The sequence below is a fragment of the Vulpes lagopus genome, chromosome 17 (assembly GCF_018345385.1).
Source record: "Vulpes lagopus strain Blue_001 chromosome 17, ASM1834538v1, whole genome shotgun sequence".
In the NCBI taxonomy this organism is placed as follows: domain Eukaryota; kingdom Metazoa; phylum Chordata; class Mammalia; order Carnivora; family Canidae; genus Vulpes; species Vulpes lagopus.
In genome coordinates, this window is record NC_054840.1 from 11,897,549 (window position 1) to 11,911,759 (window position 14,211).

Sequence of the window (14,211 nt, forward strand, 5' to 3'; positions counted from 1 at the left end):
TTATTTTGATTTATTTTATAATCAAATTACTGGGCTTAAAAGTTACTTGAATATTCCCTCTACATCATGGAGCCATCGACTCACGTCTATTTGTTCTATTTTTCTCATAGTTTTTAGGGATTGGTTTATTTTCTACTTTGATTTAATTTTGTTTTATAATTATGCAAAACATTTATAAGCTTCCAGTGCCATATCTACACAGCAGTATATTCAGAAAAGTAAGCTTCTATCTGTTACTGAATTCTCATTTCTGTCCTCCATAAACTATTTAATTCACTTAGTGGCTTGTTCTTCCATTTGAAATAATTGCACAGATGTGGACAATTTAGTTATTTTTCTGAAGATAGTTGTTGCCATAAATAGGTTTTAATCATATTCATACTTTATTATAATATCAGAATCCCATGGGATTCAAAATTGCCTAAGTTAATTTTTTAAGACATTTATTTATCTATTTTAGAGAAAGAATGCATGCATATGCATGCAGGACAAGAGGCAGAGGGAGAGGGATCCCCTGATGTATTGTCTTTTATTAGTAGAAGTGAAATGCAACAACCAACCCAAATCATTTCTAGGTGGTAATTATTCTTTTATTATTATGGAGAGATAAAGAGAGTACCGAGTTGGATGAATGATTGGAAAGACAGATAAATGATAGACAGAAAGATGGAATCTAATGCTATATACAAATAATAATAAATATAAAGTTATATGCACATATAGAAAAGTTGAGGATTTTCCTTTCCCAAGCCTTTGAAATATGTAAAATTTAAAAAGAAAGGAAAGTTAGGATATTTGGGGAACAAGGTTAATGATTGAAGGAGACCATAAGGCACTAAAGTCAGGTATCAAATGTGGCCATTTCTTTTATCTTTGAATTTAATTATCAAACAAGTTTATGCATCTGAGGTTTAAGTATAATATTGGGATATGAAAATACACAATAAAATTCATAAAAATCTAAACATTCTATTACAACCACAGTAGTTTTCAATCCCTAAATTTTTAGTGTACATTTCACCTTTTTTCGTAATGGAAAATTTCAAACACATAAGGGAACTGGTATAATGGACTCTTTTTTGCCTGTCACTCAACCCCTTCAAAACTTATAAACTCTTGATCAATCCTGGATCATGTACATCAACCCCAACGCCCTGCCACCGCATCCCTAACTCTGTTACTACTGGGTTGTATCAGTGTTTCAACATCAGACTATTTCATTCATATTCCTTTTAGAATATATATCTGTAAAATATATGACCTTAATAAAAATTTATCCATCATACTATTTCATGCCTAAACAAATTTAACAAAAAAATCCTTAATATTGGGACGCCTGGGTAGTTCAGGGGTTGAGCATCTGCCATCAGCTCAGGGCATGATCCTGGAGCCCCAGTATCGAGCCCCACATCAGGCTCCCTGCATGGAGCCTGCTTCTCCCTTTGCCTGTGTCTCTGCCTCTCTCTCAATGTGTCTCTCATGAATAAATAAACAAAATCTTTCAAAAAATCCTTAATATCATCAAATATCCATTTTGTATTAAATTTTTGCAATGGGATTATAATTTTTATTATTATTTATTTAAATCAGAATTCAAACAAATTTTAAACTTTATAATTTCTTGATTTTGGGGGGTATGTCTTGTTATTGTTCTTGCTTACTTATATCTAAAATCATTTCAGTTCTTTCTGTATGCTATGTACCATTTTTTACTGGAAAGCCTTTTGTTATCTTCAGTCTCCTCATCTGGAATGACTTTCTTCCGATTTTTTACTTGGCTAGTTATGTTTAATCCTTTGAGTCTCATTTTAAATTTCAGCTGTTTAAGAAAGAATTCTCTGTTTACTTATTATAAAGCCTGATCCCCTCTCTCAACTGTCTTTATCTATATTCACTGTGTATTTTTTAAAGCACATTATCTCTTTTTAGCTACTCATTTGTTTCCTTATCTTTTAATTTGGCTTCCTGCTGGAACAGAAACCATACACATTTCATTTTTCAGCAAATCCTCAATGGTCAGCACTGTGCCGAATTTATGTAAACTCTCAAGTGTGATTTGTTTAGCGAAGGAGTAAATAAAGCCCTTACTTTCATCCCATGACATTGGTTTCCTACACCAGTAGAATAAAAATTGTCCAATGGGAATTCTTTCACATTTCTATTTTTCACTTCAAACATCACCGTATTTTTCAATTATTTTATTCTCTCCAGTTTCAGAGAAACGCTTAACCCAGTTACTTGAACAACCGGTCTCAACTCTGCCCAGCCCTGCCTGGGTTTCTTTTTGTATCTTTAGTTTCTCTCTTGTCTTCTAGTGACTCCTTCTACTCGGCTGCCAAGAACCCAAGAAATTCAGTCCTTGACTGTGTTCTCCTTTTTCTTGCCCTTCTGTGTCTGATGCTTTAAAACCATAGGCTATTCCCTGTACTATTTTACAACCCACTTCATCATCTAATGTGGCCTCTGCCAACAGCCCTCACTAAAATGTTTCTCAAAAAAGATTGATTTATCAATCACAAACCTCTCTCTTAGGCTTTATTCTGGCTAGCCTTTCTATCACATTTGACTCTGAGGCTATCCGCTTGAGATTCTTGAGGCAATCTTAACTCTTAGTCCGTTGTGCTCCTTATCTTTTGATAGTCCCTCTTCTCTTACCTTACATTTAAAATGTGAACATATTTCTAACTTAAATCCTAATTTTTTAAAACTATTCTCACTCTGTCAAGCATCTACTTCAATGTTAATCTCTGTATAGAAATTCCATTAATTATTATGTTTTATATACACTAAGTGCTTAATAAATGTTTGTCAAGTAGAATTGACTTGAAGTGGTGGGTCTTAATCCTAACCTTTGTTTTTCCAAATTTGAATATATTGAGTGGGACCGGCATGGCCACCCCAAAAGTAGTTGCCTGCTGGATTGGGTCAATGAGACATAGCTGAGTCAATGGACCCTTTTTTAAAAAATGATATAGTCTATAAGAGAAACAAAACCGTTTTCTGCAAATGTTCTACTTGGACAACCATACTGGTTATCAGTCTACATTAATGGAGGAAGGAAAATGTGAAGAGGACTGCTAGAGGCAGTATGGGTTTTATGAAATAACCATGTCCTTTTAAAAATATTGAGTGATAAATTGTAGTTTACAAGTGCAATATTGAGGGATCCCTGGGTGGCTCAGTGGTTTAGCGCCTGCCTTTGGCCCAGGGCGTGATCCTGGAGTCCCAGGATCGAATCCCACATCGGGCTCCCTGCATGGAGCCTGCTTCTCCCTCTGCCTGTGTCTCTGCCTCTCTCTCTCTCTCTCTCTCTCTCTCTCTCTCTCTCTCTGTGTCTCTCAGGAATAAATAAATAAAATATTTTAAAAATAAAAATAAAAGTGCAATATTGAATTAAATTAAGTGATTGAAATCTTGATATATTTTGAGTCTAATTTAAGACAATTCGTTTTAAATTAGGCAGTCTCAGTCCTCTTAACACACCCCAAACACTTCCCAAAATGATATATTTTTTAAAGATTTATTTATTTGTTATTTTAGAGAGAGAAAGAGACAGAGAGAAAGCGTGCACATGCATGGGGATGGAGGGTCAGAGGGAGAGTGAGAGAGAGAATCCCAAGCTGACTCTGCACTAAGCTTGGAGCCCAATTTGGGGCTTGATCCCACCACCCAAGATCATGACCTGAGCTCAAACCAAGAATTGGGCACCTTACCAACTGATTGAGCCACCTATATGCCCCTCACTGATATTTTTCAAACATTCTGAGATCTGAGACATTTCTAGAAATATGATTGTTTCTGGTATGTTAATATTGCTACTTCTAATCAAATTATATTGCTAGACCTCAGCCTTAAATGTGTTCCTTAGTATTTTTAGTTTCCAAATATACATGGAGGTTCTGAAAGCCATCTCATAATCCTTATACAGAGAAATACAACATGTTTTGCTAGTAAGAATTGTTTTGTACACGGAAGGATAGAGATTGGATCAAGAAAGTAGAGTGGGCATACAACTTAGCCCCATCCAAATCACGGAGGGTACTTTAAATAGAGCCTATCAGTTATAACATGGCAAGTGTCATATATAGAATGGTCTTTTTTGAGGTATGTTCAAAAAATGGAAAGGACTGATTTCAGAGGGATAGAGAAATCAGGGTCTGATATCATGGCCTGGATCTCAGAAGAAAATAGAACAATTCCAGGCCCAGAAACAACAAATACAAATGAGCAAAGGGAAATGCTGGGATATTAATGAGACTAATTAAACTAATTAAAATACTGTCTTTAGAAGAGCTGGTTCTGGTGGACCCAGCCTTTTTTCTCTTCTATATATGCTTAGTAGGTGACTGGTTACTCTTCTCTGAAACACTGGAGCTAATTTCCAAGCATATGACTAAAGAACTAGGAGCAAAGTAGTCTTCCTCTGCACCTTCACTTACAATGAGGGGAGGAATGAAAATGGAGAAATGATTAGCCTGGCTATATTCCCTCTGAATAATGAAGTGGGCTGAGATAGGGAGCTGCTAAAACAGATACCTGGAATCTAGAAAGAGAAAAGTACCCTGGTTATATGATGACCTGGAAATTTAGGCATTCTGACAATCCTAAATCACGCGACCCATATATCCTGACTCTTCAATCTCACATCCCCACCACCCATACATTACTGTTAGTTACATGCTCCTCTAATGGGGAGTTCTGTTTACTAGCAGCATACAATGATTTCATTTGGGTGTCAACATATATTCCATTTATCTAACTACTCTGATTCCCTGCCCCAAACCATAAATATGAAAAAAAAAATCTACGCATATTAAGCAGACTCACAAAGCTTTTGAAGGAAACAGCACAATGAAAAAATTGTAGAACAAATCTCAATGAATTGGTTAGTAGAGGAAAAGCTTTTAAAAAGTATAATGAATAGCAACGTTAACAAGATTCTAATCTGGATGATATTGATTCCATAGACAATTATCAAATTATAAGAAAAATCTCCTCTATGTATAAATCAAACCAGAATACTTGGAGATTAATCTTTTTTTTTTTTTTTTCCTGAGAGCACCATGCCTTTAAAAAGAGAGACACAAGATTGGGTTAGTGAGTTTGAAAAGGGAATTGATAGATTGCTGAGAAAAATACATCTCCAACTGTCAAACACATCTTTTCAAAATGTATAAAATCTTTTTACAAAAGTCAAAAAATAAATGCTAAGAGAAATAATAAAATAAAAAATATAAAGCAAAATTGGGAAGCTATGATATCTGTGTGGTAAAAGATTCCATAAGGACAGCAGACAGCATAGGCAAACCAAGAAGAAAAAATAGTAGAAAGTATTTCTCTGAGTTGAAAATAAGCAAAAGATTTTAATTTGATAGAGGTAAGTTGGTTGATAATTTTAATATTTTGATATCATTGCCTAACAGCAGGCAGTTGAAATTGTTGGTCAGCAGTTTAGGCCATGGATTAAAGATTCTGGCAGAAATGTTGAAATCAAACATGATATACAATATTGACTTTCTAACAGTAAACAAAATAGTTATATGTAAAAATATTATATAAAGGATATTACATGAGAGCCTAATACATTGTAGAATGATGGAAAACTATCTTATTAGATATATCTGCTTTTACACCTGTTTTGTGGTATTGAGGAATGATGGTGAGATAAAATAACATAGGTCCTGATGCACATTAACTGCCTTAATTTATAATAATTAGATTTGATGGTGCAAAGTTGCCTCATATCCAAGAAAAGTTAGATTTATAATAAGGTAAGTTTGTAAAAAAATGAAAACAATGTTAGAAATGGCAAAAATAAATCTGATGCCCAAATGCTTAAATCAGGATTTATTACTGGTTTCAAATTAAGGTCTGAATTTTTGAAATGCGTAGACCTAAGTTTTCATCAGGAAGTACATGTATGCAGGGTAATTAATAAACAATGTGAAAACATATTGGCAAAATCTATAAATACAAAGTAAACCCCTGTATAGCAGTCTCTATCAATAGTTTAAAGCAGAATTTCTCAACCCTGGCTGCACATTATCACCCTCTGGGGAGATTTAAAAAGTATCACTGCTGACGACGCAATCCCAGAGATTCTGATTGAATTGGTCTGGATGGCATTCTGGAATGGCAGTTTTCAAAAGCTCCCTAGGAGATTCTAATATTCAGCCAGGGATGAGAACCACTGGTTGGAATTAATTGTATGGATTGTTAGTCAATATTAGCACATGTATAAACATATAAAGAGATTTTATTTTATCCTTAAGAAAATACAGAAGCAAGGTGTGGGACAGAACCTTGCATGTTCCCTAACATATTTCTACTTCTGCTTTGGTTACCACCAAGGACAAGAAACTCATAGTGCCTGGTAGCCAGTAATGAAATAATTATTTGTTGAACTGTGAATTGACCTCTCTCCTGAAGTTACCTAATGCACCATTCCTTATAATAGTCCCCGCCCAGTGATTTTAAATGTAGAGAAGTCCTTTCCCCTGGCATAATCAGTGTAATTGCTACCCATATTTTCTATACTCGTTATAGCTCTATAAAAAATAAGATATTATGTTTATACCTTATTTCATTCCCTTGGGATCCTCAATTACCTGGGTTTACCCATATACTCATTGTCATTACAGTAACTCATCTCTCACTCACCTCCTATTTATCGTTCTTTATAACTTTAGACTAGGTAAAAAAGAAAAGAATTCATATTAATCTAACAAAAGAAACACGGATACTTTTGCACATGAAATTCATATTAATCGGAAGCATCTTGGTTAATTTTTAAGATCCTCATTGCGAATGTTTTAATTGTAGGCATTTTGGAGGAAAGCAAGCCATAGACCAACTAGAATGTCCTCTTTTATCCATGGCCAACCATCTGCGGTTCCAACTGTAGTGTATTATAACAACTTGAGAAAAGAATTTAAACTTTCATGGTAAGGAAGCAACAGAAATGGACAAATGAGATAAGCCATAGACACAATATCTCATAGACTCAAGAATGATCCTGTATTAGTTTGTGTGTGCCTATGACTACCACAAACGAAATAGTTTGTAGCAGTATAGATTTATCTATCCCATATTTCTCATGGATTAAGAGCCCAGGCACAGTTCACTGTAGCCTCCACTAAGAGTCTCACAAGGCTCCCATCATGGGGCCAATCAGATTGCATTGATGTCTGGAGACTTGACTGGAGAAGAATCTACTTCTAAGCTCACTTAAGTTTTTGGCAAAATCTATTCAGTTGCAATTAATAGGACTGAAAGCTTCAGCCCCTTCTTGGCTGTCAGCTGGAGTCAACCTTCAGGTTCTAGAGGCAGCCCACAGTTCCTTATCACATGACTTCTTCAATTTGACTGCTTACTTCAACCCTCCAAGGAAAGTATCTAGCACCAGTTTGCTAAAATGGAGTCCTATAGCATATAAACTAATATTAATAGAATGATATCTTCTCTCCTTTGCCACATACTGTTCTTAGAATATGGTTTTTTTTTTTTAATTTTTTATTTATTTATGATAGTCACAGAGAGATAGAGAGAGAGAGGCAGAGACACAGGCAGAGGGAGAAGCAGGCTCCATGCACCGGGAGCCCGACGTGGGATTCGATCCCGGGTCTCCAGGATGGCGCCCTGGGCCAAAGGCAGGCGCCAAACCACTGCGCCACCCAGGGATCCCTAGAATATGGTTTTAAGTCCCTTGTCCACTCAACAGGAGATTACATAAAAGTGTGAACACAGAAGTAAGAATCATTTGGGTCGCCTTGGGATATGTTTGCCAGAGGTTTCAATAACCATAAACTTAGATTATTTGTGTAGGGAGAGATGTTCATCCTGGATGGAATACTAGAGGAATTTCATAAGGATATAGAATCAGTAAGCTCAGCCAATTCCCCCCTCCTCCCATACATAAAACTAACAAGAGTTACCTCTTGTGTAAAGGGAAGTCAGTAGGCCCTTGCACACACAGTGTTCCCTATTTCTCATCCTCTCTTGAAATCTGACCCCTTCTGCATTAAGTTGCTAAACTATTTTAGCGTATTAAAATAACAAAGGTTTAAGTGTTGCTCATACTCCATCCATCCAGGCATGCTGCTTCCTGTCTTCCTCACTCTCTGGAAAATTATTGGTCTCCTGACATGGGAAAGAGTATATGGCAAACTATACACCTAGCTCTCAAAGTTTCTACTGGAGGAGACACATGTCACTTTTCCTTAAATTGACTAAAGTAAGTCACATGGTCAACACTTAATTTCGAAGCGGTGGATAAAGAAAGAGAATAGTAAAGAGATAATTTACTGCACTGAAGACGACTACAGAGGGGAGGGGAGGGTGTTCCCAGTGAGAGATGGGAAGCCAGATCACTCCCTAGGTTGGGAAGAAGCAAACATCTATGCTTTCAATGTTAAACTAGCTGAAGGTGAATTAATAAAATCTTTATTTACTTAAATTAATCCTCTCTAGTGCTTACGTAGATAGCTTGGGGTAGCTCAAGGGCAGAGGACTTCTCTGTTTATAGCACTCTGCTCCTGTCTACAATAGAGGGTCCACTTGTACACTTAGAAGAAAAATTGGAATGATTTATATATGTATCAATGCTGCTCTCATAATTTTCATTTCCCTTTAGAACTCAAGTATTTCTATTCTTCCTCCATACATTGCATCATTTTGCTCAGAGAGAAATAATGCAGGGAAGATAAACTTTTATTTTCTGATTATCATTCTCCACAATTTTAACTTAGAAGGTTATGGAGAATTTAACTTAGAAAATTATGTTATGTGTATCGGCTCATACAGAAGTTTTGAGAATGACCAGAGGAGAACAAATAGGTAGGTTAGGGGAGATTTAAAAAGTATCACTTTTTAATCAGATGCTCAGTTAGGTGGATGGATGGATGGGTGGACAGAGAAAGACAGCAAGAGCTCAAGAGAGGAATAGATAGATAAAGGGAATAAGAAGCATGCTAAGGGCTAATATTATATATTTTTCTTCCCAGATTTCTTGGTAGAGTTGAAGAAATGGGAGTTTTAAACAACCAAGATTTTCATTGGTGCCTCCCAAGGGCACATCCATATCCTTATTTTTTGATTTCCTTTCTTTTGTGTGAGATGGTACTTGCAATTCACTATCAGCAAAACAAGGACTTAGGAAAAGAAATGCCATCTAAAAGAGATGATGCATTTTAGAATTAAAAAATGTGGAGGCTATTATGATATTCAAAATGATTATAATCAGTGAAACAAGCTAAAATGGTGATAAGCATAAATTATCTTAATCAGATTATGCAGACTAAAAATCTTATTTAAAAATTATTTAAAAATAAGATTTTTTGTGCTCACTTTGGCAGCACGTATACTAAAATTGACACAGTTCAGAGATTAGCATGACCCCTGCTCAATGTTGACACACAAATTCCTGAAGCATTGAATATTTTTGTGGCAGTAGTTAACAATAATGCATTGTGTACTTGAAATTTGCTAAGGATAGAACCTAAATTAATCTTCCACCACACATGCTTGCACACAATGGTAACTATATAGAAATGATGGGTATGTTAATTAGCTAAATTGTAGTGATTTATAATGCATACATATAACACTATGTTGTACACCTTAAATATATACAGTTTTTGTATGTGAAAAAATATCTTAATGAGGCTTTTAAAAATTTTTAAAATATGATTTTTAAGAGGTTGTTTTCATTACTGTTTGCGATTTTTACTCAGTCTCTAAAATCTCATGGAAAACTAATTCTAGAAATCACACACTATAAAAGAAGAAGACATAGTTAATGTTCTTCCTGTGTGAGATATTGCATGTGCTTATTCTGAATTTATGTGCTGATAGAAAAAATTAAGTTGTAATCCATAATTTTGATTTTTTAAAAATATTTTTTATTTCTGTCTTTATGTGATGTCATTTTTGCTGCAGGAAGAAAAAAATATTTATGTAGTTATTACTTATGTCGGTTGGGAAAATCTGATTTAGTTTTCTGTGAATGACCAATTCTTGGTCATTCATGTGCACTTCTGAGACCACTGCTATAATCTGTAATGAGAAGACTGTTGTTTTACTGTGATGATAGATCTTACATCCTTGTGATGACTATTCCAGCCTTTTTCTCTGAATTTCAGAGAAACTCCAGGAACCCTAGATCCATTTCCAGGTATTGATAAAGGATTAGAGGAAAGGAAACACTAATTCCAAGTGTCCTGAAAACTATCTTTTGTCTAAAATATACAAACTCCAATAAATTTCCCAGACCAATTGCTGAACCCAGAATTAACTTAGAGGAGCATCTCAGCACTTTCACAACTTTAGAGAATTAGTCATGTAGTATTTTCTCCATCGATCAATAGGTAAGTTTAGTAGACACCCAGTGAGAACTGAGATGCTCAGTTAGCTGTCAGGAGCACTGAAGGCCGACAGCTCTCAATCCCACCCCTGTCCAGGAATTGTTCTCAACTGAGACCTGCCTTGCCTAAATCTCTATCCCCTTTTGCAGGGCAGCAAGTTCAGTGACTGGTTGGTTTATAGGGGTACATCCAAGAGAACTCCCTTGTTTTAATATAGGATGATTCTGTAAGGTCATCCCAGCTCCAGAACTTCTTCCCCTGCACAACCTTCCCTCCTTTTTCCCTCACAGACAGCACTACCTAATGAACTAACTCACTGCACGAAAATCTCAGAGTCTGTTTCCCAAAGCAAACTCACTGTGACCTGGATGTATAGTCAGAAAACAAAAGCACAAACGTTCATTCGCACCATGTATGTTTACAAATCCATCTTCTGGGAACAACCTCACAGTGAACACCTCTTGTGGCTCAAAATGAAAGCAATCAGAAATGTTCATGTACAGGGGGGTCCCGGGGATCCCTGGGTGGCTCAGCGGTTTAGTGCCTGCCTTTGCCCCAGGGCAGGATCCTGGAGACCCGGGATTGAGTCCCGCATCAGGCTCCGGTGTGGAGCCTGCTTCTCCCTCCTCCTGTGTTTCTGCCTCTCTCTCTGTCTATCGTAAATAAATAAATCTTAAAAAAAAAAAAAAGAAATGTTCATGTACACTCCAAGGAATTCCTTTTGACCTTCCCACAAAGAATTTATAACTAGGGATATTAACTTTGTGGCCTTATTTGTAATTTCTAGAAAATTACTTGCTGGCAAGACTGATGGCTTCTTCTAGAGTTGGGAAAACAGCTGATTTTTCTGTTTAATTTTTTTTTTTTTTTTATTTATGATAGTCACAGAGAGAGAGAGAGAGGCAGAGACACAGGCAGAGGGAGAAGCAGGCTCCATGCACCGGGAGCCCAATGTGGGATTCGATCCTGGGTCTCCAGGATCGCGCCCTGGGCCAAAGGCAGGCGCTAAACCGCTGCGCCACCCAGGGATCCTGGTTTTTCTGTTTAAATAGTGTGTCTGAGCCAGGTTGGGAACAGTCAGTAACAAACCCATAGCTCAGATTTCTAAGTAAACATAATGATAAATATAATGATATTTTTTTTTCAAAAATATTTTTTTGAAATCTTGTAGCATCAAGCAGCAGTGGAGAGTCCCTGGTAGCTCTGCAATATCATGGGCACATCTGGATTCCACAGGCATGTTATGAAGTTTATATCTACCTTACATTCTTAATGTTTCAGAGTCAAGAAACTAGACGGGAATGACCATAAAACAAAATAAACTATTCCCTTTGGTTTTGCCTAATCTACTATGGATAGCTAAGTGGTTCTTAACCAGTGATTTTGCCCCTAGAGAATTCTTCAAATTATCTGAAGACACTTTTGGTTGTCTCAACTCTAAAGGAAAGAATGCCAATGGCATCTAGTAGATGGAGGCCAAGAATATTGCTAAACATCAATGTGCACAGTGTGAACCATCTAAACTAAGAATTATCTGCTCCAAAATGTCACTTGATTGAGAAACCCTGCTGGAAGGCACTTGCTAATTAAGGAAGGGTCAGAAATACTCCACTTCTTCTATGGAAAACTACTGTATTAGCCAATTTCTGTAAATATGGCATTATTCTGTAAACATGCCCATGGCTTATTTTACTTCTTTCTTTCTTATACTACAGATTTCCAGAGATCATACAGCATTTCCAGATTCCTTAACATCAGCAGCTGAAGGAAAAGTGATGAAAATTGTAGAAATGTACAATAGCATGTTGATCTCATGTTTTATGGTTTATAGAGAACACACACGCACGCATACACACACACGCATAAATATATAGATATATACTTACTATTTATCTTTTTGTTCTTTTTTTTTTAATTTTTTTTTAAATTTTATTTATTTATGATAGGCACACAGTGAGAGAGAGAGAAGCAGAGACATAGGCAGAGGGAGAAGCAGGCTCCATGCACCGGGAGCCCGACGTGGGATTCGATCCCTGGTCTCCAGGATCGCGCCCTGGGCCAAAGGCAGGCGCCAAACCGCTGCGCCACCCAGGGATCCCTTATTTCCTTTTTATAGTCTACTTTTAGGAAAGTAAAAAGGAGATGACTTTTCTGGCTTAAGCCACTAGTACCACAGAATGAACTTTAGAGAAGTCAATTTAAACAGAGAATTTTTTTTGTTGTTGTTGTTGAAATGCTACTTGCAGAAGGTTAACTAACTGATCAACCAATTAGTCAGATTGATTTTTCATTTAGCCAATGATTTATGTAATTGGTTGGATGGTAAAACTTGAAGTTGTTAGTCTAACTGTATTAACAGAGACTAAAGGCAAAGAGCCAATCTCAGTTGAAGGGTTGATTCTCTCCCAGGAATTAAACCTATCCCTGCCATTTCCATGACAAGTCATGATACTGCAACTTAGATACTAACTCTCTCTATAGTTGTCATCAGGAGTCTGATATTCTTCCCTATGAAATTTACAATGTCCACAAAAGAAGATGAGAATATTTATTTAAAAAAATTCCCTACTGTTGGCCTCAAAGATGATTCAGAGGTCCCCTGAATGATACTATTTCAACTTATTTTTTAATGGTCTGCAAAGTCTTGACTTTGGTGTTTTGAGTTGTTTGTCCAGCTTAGAAAAGCCAGGCCATCCAAAGCCAGGAGGAGCCTTCAGTTTGAACAAAAGATACACTTATGGATAGTGGGGCAAAAGTGTCAAGTCCTTAGAGGATGCCAATGGAATAAAGCTCAATCTGCCAGAAATTTACAGAAGGAGCATCTGAGTCATGTTACTTGTCAGATAGAGGGTCCTTTAGCCAGGTTCTAATAGGTCTCAGCCACTGGGTCTATACTTATTGCAAATACTAGCAGAAAAACACTTACGAGTCATCTTGTTTTCACTGAAGGCCAGTAGTAGATCCTAGTAATAAAAAATAGACACAGAATATCCAGATTTGCCTGTGTTCAGATATCAGCTCTACCACTTGCTAGCTGTACAGAGAGACAAATATACTAAAGCTTTCTTTATCTGCAAAACTTGAAAATAAAGTACATTTGTGCTTTTTGTGAAGATTAAAAGGGTTAAAGTTAGTAGCAATAACATTCTGAATATTAGCTACAATAAGGTAAATACTTTAATCTCAGCTTTTAAAATTAGAGAAATCAAATATGTTTTCATTTTCACAAATTTGCTTGAATTTTGTGTGAGTATAAGTAATAAAAGGATTCTAGTTAGTATTTTACTCAAGGAACATTTTAAGAATTTTCAATCCTTTTTTTTAGAGATTTTATTTATTTATTCATGAGACACAAAGAGAGAGAGAGAGGGAGAGAGAGGCAGAGACACAGGCAGAGGGAGAAGCAGGCTCCATGCAGGGAGCCTGATGCGGGACTCCATCCTGGGACTCCAGGATCACTCCCTGGGCCAAAGGCAGGTGCCAAAGTGGTGAGCCACCCAGGGATCCCCAAGAACTTTCAATTTTAATTGTTTTAATTGTTTTCTTGCACTTAAAATGAACTAGGAGTCAGGCTCTAGTCATACCTCAAATAAAGTTTGTTCAAATAAAATAGAACCTGATTATTTAGCATTTAAAAAAAGAATGAAAATATATAATGTGGAGTTAAATGTGAAAGTAATCTCCAAATCATAGAATTCCAGCATGAAAACTCTGGTCTTGGGATTAAATGGAGAAAATAAAAGATTACAGTGTTCAGTGCTTTCATAGATATCATTAAGAAGGAGTTCAGGATAAAATTCTAAATAAGCTCAAGAAGAATTTACATAAATCATAAATAATTCACCAAAGG

General features: G+C 36.3%; 1 non-coding gene across 1 annotated transcript; it reads left to right on the top strand.

Annotated features, from left to right (window-relative positions):
* Positions 1-9,337: 9,337 nt before the first annotated feature.
* Positions 9,338-9,441, top strand: LOC121477640. The gene has a single exon (XR_005984310.1). It is a non-coding gene; the product is annotated as a U6 spliceosomal RNA (small nuclear RNA).
* The last annotated feature ends 4,770 nt before the right edge of the window (positions 9,442-14,211 follow it).